General features: G+C 42.4%; 1 long non-coding RNA gene across 1 annotated transcript; it reads right to left on the reverse strand.

Moving 5' to 3' along the window:
* Positions 1 to 11,313: 11,313 nt before the first annotated feature.
* LOC129629368 (uncharacterized) lies at positions 11,314 to 14,553 on the reverse strand. Its single transcript, XR_008703206.1, has 3 exons — positions 13,674 to 14,553; positions 12,608 to 12,795; positions 11,314 to 11,640 (listed from the first exon to the last, which is right to left on the reverse strand). It is a non-coding gene; the product is annotated as an uncharacterized LOC129629368 (long non-coding RNA).
* Positions 14,554 to 18,941: the final 4,388 nt, after the last annotated feature.

The following is an 18,941-nucleotide window of genomic DNA, read 5'->3' on the forward strand; positions in this document are numbered from 1 at the left end:
CCAACAACCCAAAATGCAGGGCTATAGTTAAGTATAAAGTTATAGCTATAGCCAGTCATACTTTCTCTTCCCCTGTTCTCCCACTATAGGTTCAGAGATGAGCATAGTGATAAAAAGAGGAAGGAGACACCATGAGTCCCTGTCCAGCTCTTGCTTGTGAATGGAAGCACTGGTGGTCAGCAGAGGTGCCATGCTCATCACCAGGCACTTGCCTGAACACCTCCAGAAGTAGTTTCCATCACAGCTGATAGCTTTTCATACTCTCTTCCCCAGCTCCCCTTTGCTGCCCTAAAATGGCAACGACCTGCTTCTCAAATTCCCCTGAAAGCTCTGACTTACCCTTACCCATCAGCTTAGTGCTTCAGGAGAGCTGGGTGCTAGTCAGCTCTAACCTTTCCTTTCTCTCTTCTGGATCCTTAGATATTTCCCAGGCTTCTCTGAAACTGCATAAGATCTCATTCCTGTAATGAATCTTTATCCCACAATAAATTGCTTTGGTTTCCCCAGCTGAATGCTAATAAATGTGGGCTTTCTTGATGCACTGTGGCAGACATTGTTGTGCTGTCTTAGCAGATGACAGAGTTAGGGGAGACAGATAATTTCATGCCTCATCCCTTTGTTCCTTGTGACCAGATGTACTGAGTTGGAATAAAATCAACTGATAGAAGTCATGAGTGTTTTGGTGACCACTGAGAAGGCTTAACATTTATATGATTATAACAAGATAAAAGCAGTGACTACTTTTTAACTTCTTTAGCCAATTAAAATAATGACTTTATTTAAGATTAATGACAAAATGTCACCATTTGGAGGAGCTTGGAATGATAAAAGGTGATCTTTCTTATCATTAGCAATATAGGTTCTTGGTCTATGCATGAAAATACAATTTAATATGTATCATCCTGAGACCTTGTCTATTTCTAGAATTTGAAATCCTTAAGAGTTTTTGCATCAGTAAAATATGTGATCTTTTTAGCTAACTTTCCCTTACAGCTTTTCTGAGATCCTTATTTAAACAGAGTGGGTATCACTGATGGGATGAAAATATGTTATACTGAAGTACAAAATAGTCAAGTCTTGGAAAGTGAAAGCTGAGGCATAGAAGAAAAGGATGAAGATACAGGTACCAGCAGACCAGTGTGATAACCTATGTTCTGGCACACTCAATGAGAGGGTGGAAGAGGGAAGCTTGTACTGTAGCCACAAGCAGTGTGCTGGGGCACAATCCATGGCTGGCTTTGATCTCTGTTAGGGTATAGAAAGAACAGTTGGTACCGATGGGGGTGTTCCCCGAGTGTTACAAGTAAGAACATTCCTCTCTAGATGTGCTCTTCACTAAAGTCACCTCTCTAGAAGAAAAGCCCAGGGCTCTGTCTTTCTTGTATTTATACCCTAGCCCATTTCTACTGCAGAAGTAACACATTAATGATAGTCAATAAATGTTTTTAAATGAAGAAATATGTCCTTGGAAGATGTAAGTTATGTGAGATGCCAAGGTAAGGCTCAGACTCATTTAAGGGATGTTCAAATATATTCAAGACTTATTCACAGAACTATGTACCACTTACTCCCCAAGACCCCTTATTTGTCGACATCCAACAATCTCATACAATTCTAAAGGACCATCAAATGATCAAGCCTTTTTGCTTTTAAGTATTTTCTAAGCTTAATGTATTAAAAACCTCTAAACCTTGACAACAGGAGGGGATTAATACAGATACAAGTCCCATATTTATTTCTACAGGTAGAGTTGCCAGGCAACCATCACATTACAACACACAGGACTGTCATTATGGATCCATCTTTTCCTGTAACTCCTCTACGGCCAAAGTGAAAAGCAGTGCAGACAACAGTGTCACTTAAAAGGATCCATTCTCCAGGCACTCTTACTGGATAAAATCTTGTGTTGTAGAAACTGCAGAATAGTCTGGAGCTGGCAAAGATGATGCCATGCTTTTAGAGTACTCCTTTGCAGTATAGAAAATGCACTTAGGTTAAGAAAAGACTGTGACTAAAAAGATAATTCAGAGTAGTAAACTCTGAAGTTAGTGAAATAAATTATTTATCATAAATTAATATAAGACACCAGGGGTCCTATGTACAGCAGAATAGGTGCTGCCTTATTCACACTCCGGTAACTGCTCAAGCTTTCCTCCACGGTAATTTCATCCATACCACTCACAGGATGACAATTTTATATCATAAGAGGTCCCCCGGTAGTGGATATTAATTTATAGTAGAGGAGAACAGCAGGGAGAATTTTTTGTGTGCTACTTGCCAGTAAAACACACAAACTGCTCCCTTGAGGAACATATGGTTATATATTAAAACATTAGTGATGGCAGTAGAGTTAATAAGAGATATAATATACAATACAACATATAGTGTATTTATTAATAGTCCACAAAAATATTATAGATCCTAAAGAAAAGCTCCCAGGATAAATTGTGTTCTATTCTTTCTTGTAGTTTGAAAACACATAATCTTCAAAAATATGCAGCACTTCCCCAATGGGATTCACAATTATCTGAGGTCAAATATCTGAACTATTATTTTTTTCCAGTGGAGCATAAACAATAAGATCTTTATTGTTGTCTCTAAACCATAGCAGAACTGCCAGTAACCAAGGGATGAAATAAATGTTTCCAAAATAATAAAAAGCATCAAGCTAGATTCGTGGTTTCTATAGTTCCTTAAATGAAACATATTCCACATGCAAAATATTTTCAATATGGTGCCTCAAATAAAAACATGTAATTCATCTACATCAGGCAATCAAGAAAAACTAACTTAGGACCTATCTAATGCAGAGGACTTTTACATTGTGAGCAAGATCTAGCCACAATGCTGTATAAAACTAACATTTTAAAAATCTATCCCTTATAATTCAAGGACTTTGGAATAGTTTGCAAAAATAATTTTCAAATGGGAAAATACAATTTTCCTTTTAGGAGCTCAGTTCAGTTCAGTTCAGTCAGTCACTCAGTCATGTCCGACTCTTTGCGACCCCATGAACCGCAGCACGCCAGGCCTCCCTGTCCAGCACCAACTCCCAGAGTCTACCCAAACCCATGTCCATTGAGTCAGTGATGCCGTCCAACCATCGTATCCTCTGTCATCCCCTTCTCCTCCTGCCCTCAATCTTTCCCAACATCAGGGTCTTTTCCAATGAGTCAACTCTTCGCATCAGGTAGCCAAAGTATTGGCGTTTCAGTTTCAACATCAGTCCTTCCAATGAACACTCAGGGCTGATCTCCTTTAGGATGGACTGGTTGGATTGCCTTGCAGTCCAAGGGACTCTCAAGAGTCTTCTCCAGCAACACAGTTCAAAAGCATCGATTCTTTTGCGCTCAGCTTTCTTTATAGTCCAACTCTCACATCCATACATGACCACTGGAAAAACCATAGCCTTGACTAGACCGGACCTTTGTTGGGAAAGTAATGTCTCTGCTTTTCAATATGCTCTCTAGATTGGTCATAACTTTCCTTCCAAGGAGCAAGTGTCTTTTAATTTCATGGCTCAGAAAGTACTAATTCCCAGGTAGAAGTTAAATGGTATATATTGAAAGGACATAGTAAAATAGTGATGTTGTCTAGAACAAAGCATGTAGGCTTCATTCAAGGAGAGCTCTGCCTTCAGTGATGAGCCAGAGAAGTTGTCATGTTCCTAGAGAATATCTTATTTGTCACAGCCAATAAGCTAGTGTATAGAAATAAAACAGATTTCTGTGTAATAATTTTGTATCCTGCAACTACCAAATTCACTGTTGAGTATAGGTAGTTTTCTGATAGGATTTTCTACATATGTATTTCATGTCATCTGCAAACAGTGACAGTTTTCCTTCTTTGTTTCCAATTTGGATTCCTTTTATTATTTTTTTTTTCTTTGATTGCCAGGGCTAGGCCTTTCAAAACTAGGTTGAAGAAAAGTGTATGAGAGTGGCCATCCTTGCCTCGTTCCTGACTTTAGTGCCTGTGTGTGTGCGTGCTCAATTTTGCCTGACTCTGTGACCCCATGGACTGTAGCCTGTCAGGCTCCCCTGTCCATGGGTTTTCAGGCAAGAAGGCTGGAGTGGTTGCCATTTCTTCCTCCAGGAGATCTTCCTGACCCAGAAACCTAACTTGTGTCTCTTGCATTGGCAGGCTGATACTTTTTTGAAATTTTAATTGGAGGCTAGTTACTTTACAATACTGTAGTGGTTTTTGCCATACATTGACATGAATCAGCCATGGGTGTACATGTGTCCCCATCCTGAACCCCCCTCCCACTTCCCTCCCCATCCCATCCCTCAGGTTGTCCCAGTGCACCAGCTTTGAGTGCCCTGTTACAGGCATCGAATGTGGACTGGTGATCTGTTTTACATATGGTAATATACATGTTTTAATGCTATTCTCTCAAATCATCCCATCCTCACCTTCTTCCACAAAGTCTGTTCTTTATATCTGTGTCTCTTTTGCTGTCTCGCATATAGGGTCATTGTTACCATCTTTCTAAATTCCATATATATGCATTAAAATACTGTATTGGTGTTTTTCTTTCTGACTTACTTCACTCTGTGTAATAGGCTCCAGTTTCATCCACCTCATTAGAACTGGTTCAAATGTGTTCTTTTTAATAGCTGATAATATTCCATTATGTATATGTACCACATCTTTCTTATCCATTCGTCTGCCGATGGACATCTAGGTTGCTTCCATGTCCTAGCTGTTGTAAACAGTGCTGCGATGAACATTGGGGTACACATGTCTCTTTCAATTCTGGTTTCCTTAACCTTTGTGCCCAGCAGTGGGATTGCTGGGTTGTATGGCAGTTCTATTTCTAGGTTTTTAAGGAATCTCCACACTGTTCTCCATAGTGGCTGTACTAGTTTGCATTCCCAACAACAGTGTAAGAGCGTTCCCTTTTCTCTGCGCCCTCTCCAGCATTTATTGTTTGTAGAGTTTTGGATAGCAGCCATTTTGACCGGCATGAGATGGCACCTCATTGTGGTTTTGACTTGCATTTCTCTGATAATGAGTGATGTTGAGCATCTTTTCGTGTGTTTGTTAGCCATCTGTATGTCTTCTTTGGAGAAATGTCTGTTTAGTTCTTTGGCCCATTTTTTGACTGGGTTGCTTATTTTTCTGGTATTGAGCTGCATGAGCTGCTTGTACATTTTTGTCAGTTGCTTCGTTTGCTATTATTTTCTCCCATTCTGAAGGCTGTCTTTTCACCTTGCTTATAGTTTCCTTCGTTGTGCAAAAGCTTTTAAGTTTAATTAGGTCCCATTTGTTTATTTTTGCTTTTATTTCCATTACTCTGGGAGGGGGGTCATAGAGGATCCTGCTGTGATTTCCTTCAGAGAGTGTTATGCCTATGTTCTCTTCTAGGAGTTTTATAGTTTCTGGTCTTATATTTAGATCTTTAATCCATTTTGAGTTTATTTTTGTGTATGGTGTTAGAAAATGTTCTAGTTTCATTCTTTTACAAGTGGTTGACCAATTTTCCCAGCACCACTTGTTAAAGAGATTGCCTTTTCTCCATTGTATATTCTTGCCTCCTTTGTCAAAGATAAGGTGTCCATAGGTACGTGGATTTATCTCTGGGCTTTCTATTTTGTTCCATTGATCTATATTTCTGTCTTTGTGCCAGTAATTCTTTACCACTGAGCCACCTGGGAAGGGAATGCTTTCAGCATTATTATGCTGAGGTAGGTTCCCTCTATGCCCACTTTCTGTAAAGTTTGTATCATAAATGGGTGTTAAAAGATTTTTGTCAAAATCTTTCTGCATCTATGGAGATGATCATATGGTTTTTATTCAATTTGTTAATGTGGTGTATCACACTGATTGATTTGTGGATACTGAATAATCCTTGCATCCCTGGGATAAATCCCACTCGATCATAGTGTAGGATCCTTTTAATGTGCTCTGTACCGTGCCCAGAGGGAACAGTCTGCCAAGAACTCTCTCTCTTATTACAATCCCATGGAATTCAGGAATGCAAGCCCCTCTACCAAGCAAAGCCAGGTGTCCCCTAGGTGGCAGCTGTAAAAACTAGGGTAACAGGTGCATGTGACAGCTTCCCTCCAGAAGATTCTGGCGTTTAGAGTGTGGCAGAGGGAGACCACAAAGAGGGTGCCCACTTGCTGGAGCAGGATAGAAGGTAAAGCTGGTGTCCTGGAAAGCCTCTAGATTCATGTTAAATTAGATGCCTGCACTGCAGGCAAACACTTGATGATAAGTACAATATTTTGGGGATAGGTGAGTGAGTCCTTGTGTACAAATTCTTTAAGAGCCATTTCTCAGTTTGATACAGCCTTGTGGGTCTCATGGATGCAAGCCCCATGGTTTTTGAGAGTTAGATGTTTTCAGGGCTTGTTTCTCAGGTGCAGGTCTTAAAAGTTGGGGTGCCTCATCTGGGGAGAAACTCCAGGTTTGAGTTCCCTCCCAAATGTAGGTCACATGGTAGAATTGTATCTCAGCCTCTCATAACTGCTGCCATTGGTTTTTCTCTTGCCAGATATCTGAGTCATCTAGGCTTCCCTGGTTGGCTCAGTGATAAAGAATCTACGTACAATGCAGGAGCCCTGGACTATAGTCCATGGGGTTGCAAGAGAGTCAAGACATCACTGAGTGACTCAACAACAGAAATCAATCAGCTAGCTTGCAAGTATCTCTTCAAAAGAAACTGCTCTGTATGTATGTATATTTGGTGTGTCCAAGGAAGGAGGCAAGTTCAGTTCAGTTCAGTTGCTCAGTCATGTCCAGCTCTTTGCGACCCCATGAATCGCAGCACACCAGGCCTCCCTGTCCATCACCAACTCCCGGAGTTCACTCAGACTCACGTCCATCGAGTCTGTGATGCCATCCAGCCATCTCATCCTCTGCCGTCCCCTTCTCCTCCTGCCCCCAATCCCTCCCAGCATCAGAGTCTTTTCCAATGAGTCAACTCTTCGCATGAGGCAAGTTCAGGATATGCCAACATCACCACCTTGAACCAGAACCTCTTACTCAAAGTTGTAAACTGTGTGTCCTTTACAAGTCTAGGCCAGCTGAAAGATCACAGTGATGAGGACACCACAGTTGGGTAGGCCAGTTATTATCAACAACAACAGGGTTACATGTGATATTCTTCCTGCCATTCAAACATCTCTGACATTTCTTCCAAACACTCCTTCACATAGAGTAGTGGTTCCTCTTGTTCAGAGTTTATCCTGGTCAGCCTCATATATTCTATCATTACAGCTCACATCAGCAAGTTCCTAGTACCAGCCCAGATCTGCGTCCATGGCTCCATATCTCATTTCCCAGTAGCTTACTGGTTAGGACTCATTATGCCCCATGGACAACTTCAAACATTCTGTCATTCACCCAAACACTTTTATTTCTTATAATTAGAACTGTGAAAATCACTTCTGCCTCACAGAGTTGCTCTGAAGATGAAGCTCTCTAATCTGGTGTAAGATAGTAGCTATTCACTACCTATTAGCTGCCATGACCAACAATATTACTTATTATTAACTAAACTTCCAGCATCTTGTATCTTTTTGTTGTCTGACTTTTAAATGTCCCCAAAGCTTCATATTTGTCTTTTTCTCTACCTTCTGTGCAAGTAATTTAGTGACACTTTTTCATCTCTGCTCTGAATTGTTTGAATGACTCCCTGACTTCCATTTCTTTTGCAGCTCTGTTCCATAGATATTTTTTCTGAAATACTGATCTGATCATATTAACTCCTATGCTCAATTATTTCAGCAGGATCAACTCCAGAGTCCTTAACTTCTTGTGCTTAGTCGTGTCCAACTCTTTGCTACTCCTCTGTCCATTGGATTCTCCAGGCAAGAATAGTGGAACGGGTTGCCATCCCCTCCTCCTGGGAACCTTCACAACCCACGGATCGCACCCAGGTCTCTGGCATTGCAGGTGGATTCTTTACCATCTGAGCCACCAGGGAAGCCCGCTTAAACTTATTATGTAATACTTTTACACAGTGGGCCCAGCCTAGCTTCTCAACCTCATTGACTGCATCCCAGAATGTTCCTCAGCACTTCATGGCCCTTCATACTGCACACTCCCTTTGCATTTACTGCTTCCTCTGCTTGGAGCATGGGTGATTTTCTTTTCCCCCGTAATCCCATTCTCACTGCTCTAAGAGTCTGACTGCTAAAGACTCAATCACCTGGATTACCTTAAATGTCTTTTTTTGTTGTTGTTGAATTGAGCCAATGAGAGCACCTGCAAGAGATCTGAGGACAGAAAGAGAGCAAGATCTGGGTGTTTACTTCTCCTCCTCTTCTTCCCTACCACAGTTCTGGGCTTGATGGCACCCCTCAGTATATACAGCTTCTCCCAAGTGGTCCAACCTTTGCAGCTACAACTAGGAAGCAGGATCTAATCACATCACTGTTTTTAGGCCTTCAATGATGTTGCCTTCCTGCTATTACTGGCATCTTCATTTAAAAATATCTTCAAAAATCCTAGCTTATGGGAATTTGAGCTCATCTCCTCTTATGAGCACACCAGAGTTACAGCTATCAGTATTTACAGAAAAACATGTATACCTGTGGCGGATTCTTTTTGATATTTGGCAAAACTAATACAGTTATGTAAAGTTTAAAAATAAAATAAAATTAAAAAAAAAAAAAAAGAAAAACCATCAGGAAAAAAGACTGGACTCAACCAGAAACAAAGAATCTTCCACAATAGAAGAAGAAACCACAGCAAGACAGGTAGGAATAAGCAGAATCATGATAGAGTCAGTCCCATACCCAAGGGTTGCTGCTGCTAAGTCACGTCAGTTGTGTCCAAGGGTTGGTGACCCACAAATGAGAAAATAATTAAAATTGCAGAGATTCTCCCAAAGGAGTGAGGCATCTGAGCCACACATCAGACTTCCCCAACCTGGGTGTCCTGTGCTAGGCAGATGACCCCAAGAACATCTCACTTTGAAGGCCAGTGGGGCTTTACTTTCAGGAGTCCCAGAAGTGAGTGTGTACGGACATGCTCAGTCATGTCTGACTTTTTGTGACCCCCATGGACTGTAGCCCACCAGGCTCCTCTGTCTATGTAATTTTCCAGGCAAAAATAAGGAGTGGGTTTCCGTTTCCTACTCCAGGGGTTCTTAATGCAACCCGTCTACTGGTGGGTAAGTCTGGAGCATGAGACTTTGTGTGCATTCTATAAGACTGGAATTTCTATCAACCAAGGGAGATAGAAATTCCATTCTTACAGGATGTACACAAGGTCTCCAGACCCACCAACCAGTAGACGGGCTGCATTAAGACCCCAAAACCCACCTCTACTCACTAGTGGGCAGGCACTTGTCCCCAAATCCCTGAGCCTGCCCACCATCTTCCCTGCTAGTCTCACGCACCAGCTGAGAAAGGTGTTAAAGATGTAAATGTAAGACTGGAATACTATAACACTTCTAGAGAAAAAGAAAGGGAGAACATTTTGAATAAATCGCAGCAATATGTACCATGTGGTCCAGCAATTCCATTCCCAGGTATATATTCCAAAGAAAATGAAAAAACATTAATTCAAAAAGTACAAGCATCTCTATGTTCATATACTATCATTATTTATAACTGCCAAGATACAGATGCAACCTACCTGGCTTTCAATAAATCAATGATATATGACAGAAAACCACAAAATTCTGTAAAGCAATTATCCTTCAATTAAAAAATTTTAATTGTGCAGTATATTTGTGCACACAAGGGATTATTACTCAGCCATAAAAAATGAAATTTTTCCATCTGCAACAAAAACAAAAATTTGATATCATTATATGTAGAATCTAAAATAGTGAATATAACAGAAGAAACAGGGAAAACAAACTAGTGGCTACAAGTGGGGAGAGGGAAAGAGCAAGATCAGGGTGTGGGATTAAGACAGAGCTACAAGGATATATTCTACAGCACAGGGAATATAGCTGATATTTTATAATTACTATAAATGGTGTATAAGGTTTAAAAATTGTGAATTACTCTATTGTATACTATAGAAACTTCCATAATATTTTTTTCCATGTGTCTAGTTTTTTTTTTAATTTTATTTTATTTTTAAACTTTACAATATTGTATTAGTTTTGCCAAATATCGAAATGAATCTGCCACAGGTATAATTATTTTAAATAAAAAAATATTTTAAAATATCCTAGTTAACCTGCCAAACTATATGAGAAAACATCAGATAAACCCAAGTTGAGGGATAGTCCATAAAATAACTAGCCTCATCTCTCTAAAAATGTCGAGTTTTTATACACACACACACCCTTCTCCACCCCAAAGTAAAGTCTGACCAACTGTTCTAGATTCCAGGAGATCACAGAGATGTGACAGATTACAGAAGTTGTGTCTTAAGGTTTCTGAAATTTGATAATTACACCCTTAATCATGTAAGAAAATGTTCTCATTCTCAGGAAATATATAGGGATAGTCTTGCTGCCTACAAATTATTCTCCAACAATTTAAGGAAAATGTACATATGTATATACATGTGTATGTTCATATATTATACTACACACAGAGAGAGAAAGTAGAGAAATCAAACGTTCATGTTTGGTGGATCCTGGAGTTTCACACCTGTGAAACTCCACTTATCTATAGACAATCAAATTTACCCTTACCTTTCTTTTAATAATGATATAAATAAAGCATAATATTATTCTTTATATCCAGTTCTCATTTTATCCTTATGACACTCTATGAAAAGCACCTGTTGAAAACCCAGAGGACTAAGGTAAATCCTGAAGCATGGGTCTATTTGTCTCCATAGTGCAAGTTTTTAAGCCTGATGCTGTCTTCTGCCCTGGACAATGTTTGATACTCTGTCTCCCATGCTTCCTGAGCACTTAGCACAAATGTCTTCTATTGTATTTATCTTGTGATACTTTTTAAAAACATGTGTGTCTTAAGGTTGGAGGTTAGCACAAAGTCTGACGCAATAATAAAGTTAAGGAAGGAAGTGTGTGCACACCCTGCAGGAAAGACACTTCACTGTACCCTGGAGTGGACAGCAGATACATCATTGTCTACAACTGCTCTGTCACTCTGACAGCTACTCACCACATGTGGCTGTTGAGCACCTGAAATGTGTGGCTAGTCAGTGTGAACTGAGATGTGCTCTAAGTATATATGCACATAAGTATTTACTATGAGCAATCATTATGGAAAAAATGTACAATATCATTTTTTTTTCACATTGATTCCCCACTGAAATATTACTTTGGATGTATTGGTTTAAATAAAATACATTAAAATTAATTTTATGTTTCTTTTTTGGTAACATACTGACCATAAATTTAAAACCACACATGTAGCTCTCAGTATGTTTCTTTTGATAGTGCAAGTCGACACAGATGGGCAAGCTGCTTTGCTGAATCTGATCATTCAGTGACAAGAGCAGCAAGTTATTCTTGTCTTCTTCATTCCTTCTGAAAACTAAGAGTGAGGTCCACTGGAGCAGTGTTCTTGAACTGTAATGTACATGTAACTCACCAGCAGACAGAGTCTGATCACTGGGTCTGGGGCAGGCCTGTGACTCTGCATTTCTAACAAGCTCCCAGGTGCTGCTGCTGACCCAGGAGTAGAGGGTGACTATGGCAAGCCAGGCTTTCATCTGATGCAGGTGTTGGCTTATAAATGTTTAATTAACCTAAGGAAAGTCAAATATTAGGAAGTCTAATTGCTGCTGACCACCTCTGGCTGCATCAGTTGAGTCTTAAAAATACGATTTCCCCAAATCTACAGTATGAGCTGCCACACTATTAATAAATGCTTGTAAAAAGAAACAGACCTATTAAGACCATGTTAGATGATACAGAATTATGCTAGCCCTTTTTCTAAAATCACACATCATATTTTAACAACCACAGCCTTGCCTCAGGGGATATGATAGCAAGTCCACAGGACTTAAGTTCCCAAATTCTGGCATTAGGGATGTACTTTAGACATTTGGAGGTAGACAGAAAAAAAGATGTTATCCTGTGGGCCTAGAATTTGATTTAAGGGATTTCTTTGGAAGGAGTGATGCTAAAGCTGAAACTTCAGTACTTTGGCCACCTCATGCGAAGAGTTGACTCATTGGAAAAGACTCTGATGCTGGGAGGGATTGGGGGCAGGAGGAGAAGGGGACGACAGAGGATGAGATGGCTGGATGGCATCACTGACTCGATGGACGTGAGTCTGAGTGAACTCCAGGAGTTGGTGATGGACAGGGAGGCCTGGCGTGCTGTGATTCATGGGGTCACAAAGAGTCGGACACAACTGAGTGACTGATCTGATCTGATATCTCAATATGTATTTTTAATGAAAAGCATCTCTTGTCCTATCTATTCCTGGATAATAGTACACACAAGTTAATGTAGACCAAGAACTATGTTATACAGCACAACAAACAGCAACCACAGCTGGAGCAATAACAAGAAAGTTCCCCAAGCTATCACACACCGACCCAGGCAGTACACCAAGTACAGTAAGGAGGGGGTGCAGGGGGACTCGTGATACACCCTGGGGACAGAGCATTCTCCATATAGTGTGGTGCAAATGATATTAAAGTTTCCTTTTAGAAATGGTAGTAACAGGGAATATTTTTGTAGACTTATTAATAATACTAGTCTTACCTCTGGTTCAGCAGGTAAAGAATCTGCCTGCCATGCAGGAGACACAGTTGAATCCCTGGGTTGGGGAGATCCCCTGGAGAAGGACATGACAACCTACTCCAGTGTTCTTGCTTGGAGAATCCCATGGACAGAGGAGCCTGGCAGGCTACAGTCCATGGGGTCACAAAGAGTTGGGCACGACTTAGCGACTAAAGAGCAAAGAAGAAGAAAGAACAAAACAAAAAGTCTTGCCTTACATCACCCTGTGTTGGACTGACTCTTCCTGTGTAATGAGGTAGAGATTATCCTCACTGTGTACCACAGGAGACAAGAGATTACAGAGAGCCAAGATTGAATCCAGGACTTGAAAACTAAGTCCCATCCCATTTCCATCACCACCACATGAACTTTTGGTAAAAAGCAAAAGAAACAAGTCCGAGGCCACCTCAGCTAAGGGCTAGTGCCAGCTCTAAGCAGGACGTTGTCTGGCATCGTGTAAGCTTTGCCAGTGTCTTTGAACTTCCTCTTCTTTTTGCCTTCAAAAACACTCAAGGAAATATCTGACAAACACATTCATACTAAACAAGGAATATCACTGCTAACTTGCATGTAGCAGCTAACAGGATGAGGCAGGGAAATCAGCAGAGGAAGGAGCCTGACCATCACCATGGAACCACGTCCCCTGGCAATGGAAGACAAGTCCTGCCTGAGTCATTTGGACACCCAAGAACTTCTGCCATGATTTACCAACATAAAGAAAAACAGTTTACAGTAGTCATGAAAATAAATTCACAGACAGATGATCTAAACATGGATTTGAGATGAGCCTACCCTGACTATCCATTTTGCTTCTCTGGCTATTTTTCTGTTTGTTTCCTATTAGTATTTATTAATGAGCAGAGCTTAGAGAAAACAGGAATTTGCTGAAGGTTGAGGCCTTTTCTCAGCTTATAATAGACAGGATGATAAATTTTAGATGAGGACAGCTAGGAGGCAGAAAATACAAGTGGATGTTACCACAGAAAATTAGTGGACCACACGTATCACAGGAGATCACCTGTCACATTAGTCAATGTGACAGACTTACTTTTATGCACAGATGAGATTCTAAGCCATGGTACACACATCTTCTTAAGCAGTGTCAACGTGGCTATCTGGTGGCCATTGATGGGGAACATGATTCCGTCCGTATCCTAAAATGAAGCTCTGCTCAGTGGAGCCCGTGGAATGTACAGAAAAGAGGCCTCAAGTTAAATAGATGCTCGCATCAGTTCCAGAAAGAGAGTTTTAAGTAGGAAGCAAGGACAAGTTGTTCTCTCAATATTCAGAAAAGAAACTCTATTCAATGCTGTAATTTCAAAATTTCCAAAAAATACCTCTTCAAATTCCTGATTATCCCCTGATGTGGTTCTTACCTGGCAGAATATTTTTAGGGTTCAAAATTGTGCTCACCCACAAGGTAACACCTACATAGCAGATTCAGAAATCCCCATTCCCTGTCCACCCTCAAAAGTCTTCCTGTCTACTGGTGAAAAAACACAGCTTGATAGTCAACTGACTAAGCAGTAGTGTAAAAGGCAGATAGCAAAAAAGAAAGCCCTATGAATTTATTACCCAAATTAAAGCATGGCATGAACATAAATACAGAAAAAGTCGAGATAATCATAAATGAACATAAATGTGTGATTTGACTGCAGCATCAAGTTCGGACTCAACATCAAACCTTTTCCTGGGGAACACGCTAGGGCATTATTCTCTCAGATGAGGTAGAAAGATGCCTATGCAACTGTGAAGCTCTTAGCTGTGGCAGCTATCATGCTGATCTTGTTTTCCCAGTTCAAAAACTGTCCATGAGCTGATCGCACCCTCATCCTTGAACACTATAAAACTCCTCACTATCCCCACCAGGGTGGGTCACATGGTCTTCAGGGCATTAGCCCACTATGGCCCCCTTTGCCTAGCAAAGCAATAAAAGCTGCTCATTTCTGCTTCTCCCAAAACTCTGTCTGTTTCTATTTGGCACCAGAGACAGAGTCCAGGACTTTGGCAACAACCGAGAGACCTAAAAGTGGGCTCCGGCTGCTGCCTCAGCTGTCCCAGGAGTGTGTGGGCCACGCCGACTGCAGGAGGACCCACGAGCAGGAACCAAGCACCACCCTCCACTGCCCTGAGAGTGAGGGGCCAGCCGCTGCCAGTGGGAGACTTGTGAGTGGCCATCAACTGCTGCCCCCACCACCCAGAGAGCAGGCAAGAGCCGAGAGCAGGCACGAGTTGCTGCCCCTGCTCTTCTGGAGCATGCAGGCCACTGGTGCTACTAGCAGACATGGGAACAAGTGCTGGTCACTAGCCCTGCTGTCCTGGGAGTGAGTGGGCTGCTGCTGCTACTGGAAGGCCTGGGAGCAGAAGCCAATCGCCGCTGCCACTGTCCTGGGGATGCACAAGCTACCATTGCTGTTGAGAGACTCACAGGTCGGCTCCAATAGTTGTCTGAGCTGAACTGAAAGCGCACACGGGCCACCACACCTACACACCCCATATCAAGGGGCTAATGGCCAACACACGGAGGAAAGAGGTAGCAAGCATCCAAACTAAAAGTAGCCACCCAATTCCCAACAAGATGGCAGAGTAGAAGGACTTAAGCTTACCTCCTCTGATGACAATACTAAAATCACAACTAACCATTGAATGAACAGGCTTGAACCCACTGAGAAAGACATTCTAAATCCAAACACAAAAAAGAAGCCATAACAAAATGGTAAGAGGGATGATTTCACAATATAATCAAATCCTATATCCACTGGGTGGTTCACACACAAGCTGGAAAATAATTGTATCACAGAGGTTCTGCCACACAAGTAAGAGTTCTGAGCCCTAGTCAGGCTGCACAGCCTGAGTCTGACATTAGGAGGAGGGGCCCACACATCTGACTTTGAAGGGCAAGGAGGTTTGAGTATGGGAGCGCCACAGGACAGAGGGAGACAGAGACTCCACTCTTGGAGAGTGCACTGGGATCCAGCACAAAGCAGTGATTCCAAAAGAGCCTGGGCCAGACCCACCTCGGGTCTTGGAGGGTCCCCAAGAGGAGTGGAGGGGAGCGGGGTTGGGCTGTAGCTCACTGTGGGGGCAAGGACATTGGTGCCTGGGGCCCCAGAGAATGCTGACCTGTGTGAGCTCTCCCAAGAGGCTGCCATTCTGGCGCCAAGACCTGGCTCCACCCAACAGAATGCAGGCTCTAGTGCGGAGTCCCTCAGAACAAACCACCAGCAGGACAGGAATACAGCCCCAGCTGAGAGCAAATAGGATGCCTAAAGTTGTACTGAGTTCACAGCTAACTATAAACATACCCCTTGACATGGCCCTGCCCACCAATGGGATAAGATCCAAATCCACTCACAGAGGGCAGGAACCAGTCCCTTCTACCCGAAAACCTGCACAAACCCCAGAACCAACTTTGCACACCAGGGAGCAGATACCAGAAGCAAGAACTACAACCCTGCAGCCTGTGGAAACCTGTAGGCAGGGCAAGAAGCAACAGTTAGAACTGGACACGGAACAACGGACTGATTCAAAACTGGGAAAGGAGTACATCAAGGATGTATATTGTCACCCTGCTATCTAACGCATATGCAGAGTACATCATGTGAAATGCTGGGCTAGATGAAGCACAAGCTGGAATCAAAGACTGTCAGGAGAAATATCAATAACCTCAGATATGCAGGTGCTGCTGCTGCTAAGTCGCTTCAGTCGTGTCCAACTCTGTGCGACCCCATAGATGGCAGCCCACCAGGCTCCCCAGTCCCTGGGATTCTCCAGGCAAGAACACTGGAGTGGATTGCCATTTCCTTCTCCAATGCACGAAACTGAAAAGTGAAAGTGAAGCCACTCAGTCATGTCCGACGCTTAGCGACCCCATGGACTGCAGCCTACCAAGCTCCTCCATCCATGGGATCTTCCAGGCAAGAGTACTGGAGTGGGGTGCCATTGCCTTCTCCGCAGATATGCAGATAACATGACCCTTATGGCTGAAAGTGAAGAGGAAGTAAAGAGCCTCTTGATGAAGGTGAAAGAGGAGAGTGAAAAATCTGGCTTAACATTCAACACTCAAAAAACTAAGATCATAGCATCTGGTCCCATAACTTCACAGCATATAGATGGGGAAACAGTGAAAGACCTTATTTTCCTGGGTTTCAAAGTCACTGTGGACAGTGAGTGCAGCCATGAAATTAAAAGACACTTGCTGCTTGGAAGAAAAGCTCTATGATAAACCTGGACAGCATAATAAAAAGCAGAGACATTACTGTGATGACAAAGGTCCATACAGTCGAAGCCATGGTGTTTCCAGTAGTCATGTATGGATGTGAGAGTTGGACCATAGAGAAGGCTGAGCACCGAAGAATTGATGCTTTCAAACTGTGGTGTTGGAGAAGACTCCTAAGAGTCCCTTGGGCTACAAGGAAATACAACCAGAAAATCCTAAAGGAAATCAATCCTGAATGTTCACTAGAAGGACAGACACTGAAACTGAAGCTCCACTGCTTTGGCCACCTGATGCGAAGAGCCAACTCATTGGAAAAAACCCTGATGCTGGGAAAGATAGAAGGCAGATGCAGAAGGGGACGACAGAGGACAAGATGGCTGGATGGCATCACCAACTCAATGGACATGAGTTTGAGCAAGCTCCGAGAGATGGTGAAGGACAGGGGAGCATGGAGTCCAAGGGGTTGCAAAGCATTGGACACAACTGAGTGACTGAACAACAACAATAGCACTGCAGGGCAGGCAACTCAACAAACTGGAGAACAATTTTACCAAAGAGGTTAGCACACTGGCAAAAGGTCTAGGGACCACAACAGATTTCCCACCCTGGGGACTGGGCAAAGGGGCTGAGTATTCCCAGGGAATCTGACTTTGAAGGCCAGTGGATTATGATTACGGAACTTCCACAGGACTGGGGAAACAGAGACTCTTGGAGGGCAAAAACAAAACCTTGTGCTCACCGGAACTCAGGAGAAAGGAGAAGTGATCCCATAAGAAACTGAGCTAGACTTGCCTGTGTGTGCTTGAGAGTCCCTGGTGGAGGTGGAGGTGAACAGTGGCCTGCACACAGTCAGGGGTACTGACAACACCAGTCCTGGGAGGCCTGGCATGCTGGCATAAGTCCTTTTGAAGGAGGTTGCCATTATCACCATTACCCTTACCATAGTTTGGCCTCAGTCAAACTACAGGGAGGGAACACAGCCCTACCGATCAACAGAAAATTGGATTTAAGACTTACTGACCATGCTCTTGCCCACCATAATAAGACCCAGTTTTCCCCACCACCAGTGGGGAAACCAGAAAAAGCCTCTTATCCTCATGCATCAGAGGGCAGACAGAATGAAAACCACTATCACAGAAAATTAACCAAACTGATCACATGGACCACAACCTTGCCTAACTCAATGAAACTATGAGCCATGAAGTGTCAGGCCACCCAAGAAAGATGGGTCATGGTGAAGAGTTTGGACAAAGATGGTCCACTGGAGAAGGGAATGGGAAAAACCACATCAGCATTCTTGCCTTGAGAACCCCATGAACAGTATGAAAAGGAAACAAGATATGACGCTGAAAGATGAACCCTCCAGATCAGTGGGTATCCAACATTCTACTGGAGAAGAGCAGAGAAATAGCCCCAGAAAGAATAAAGAGGCTGGGCCAAAGCAGAAACAATGCCCAGTGGTGTTTGTGTCTAGTGGTGAAAGTAAAGTCCAATGCTGTAAAGAACAATACTGCATAGGAACCTAGAATGTTAAGTCCATGAATCAAGGAAAACTGGAAGTCGTCAACACATCGCAAGAGTGAACATCGGTATTTTAGGAATCAGTGAACTAAAATGGCCAGGAAAGGGTGAATTTAATTCAGATGACCATTATATCCATTACTGTGGGCAAGAATCCCTTAGAAAAAACGGATAGCCCTCATAGTAAACAAAAGAGTCCAAATGCAGTACTTGGGTGCAATCTCAAAAACGACAGAATGATCTCAGTTCATTTCCAAGACAAATCATTCAACATCACATTAATCCAAGTCTATGCCCCAACCACTAATGCTGAAGAAGCTGAAGTTGAATGGTTCTATGAAGATCTACAAGACTTAGAACTAACACCAAAAAGATGTCCTTTTCATCATATGGAACTGGAATGTAAAAGTAGGAAGTCAAGAGATACCTGGTGTGACAGGCAAGTTTGGCCCTGGAGTACAAAATGAAACAGGGGAAAGGATAACAGAGTTCTTCCAAGAGAATGTGCTGGTCATAGCAATCATCCTCTTCCAACAACATAAGAGACAGCTCTACACAAGGACATCACCAGATGGT

The sequence above is a fragment of the Bubalus kerabau genome, chromosome 1 (genome assembly GCF_029407905.1).
Source record: "Bubalus kerabau isolate K-KA32 ecotype Philippines breed swamp buffalo chromosome 1, PCC_UOA_SB_1v2, whole genome shotgun sequence".
Taxonomy (NCBI): domain Eukaryota; kingdom Metazoa; phylum Chordata; class Mammalia; order Artiodactyla; family Bovidae; genus Bubalus; species Bubalus kerabau.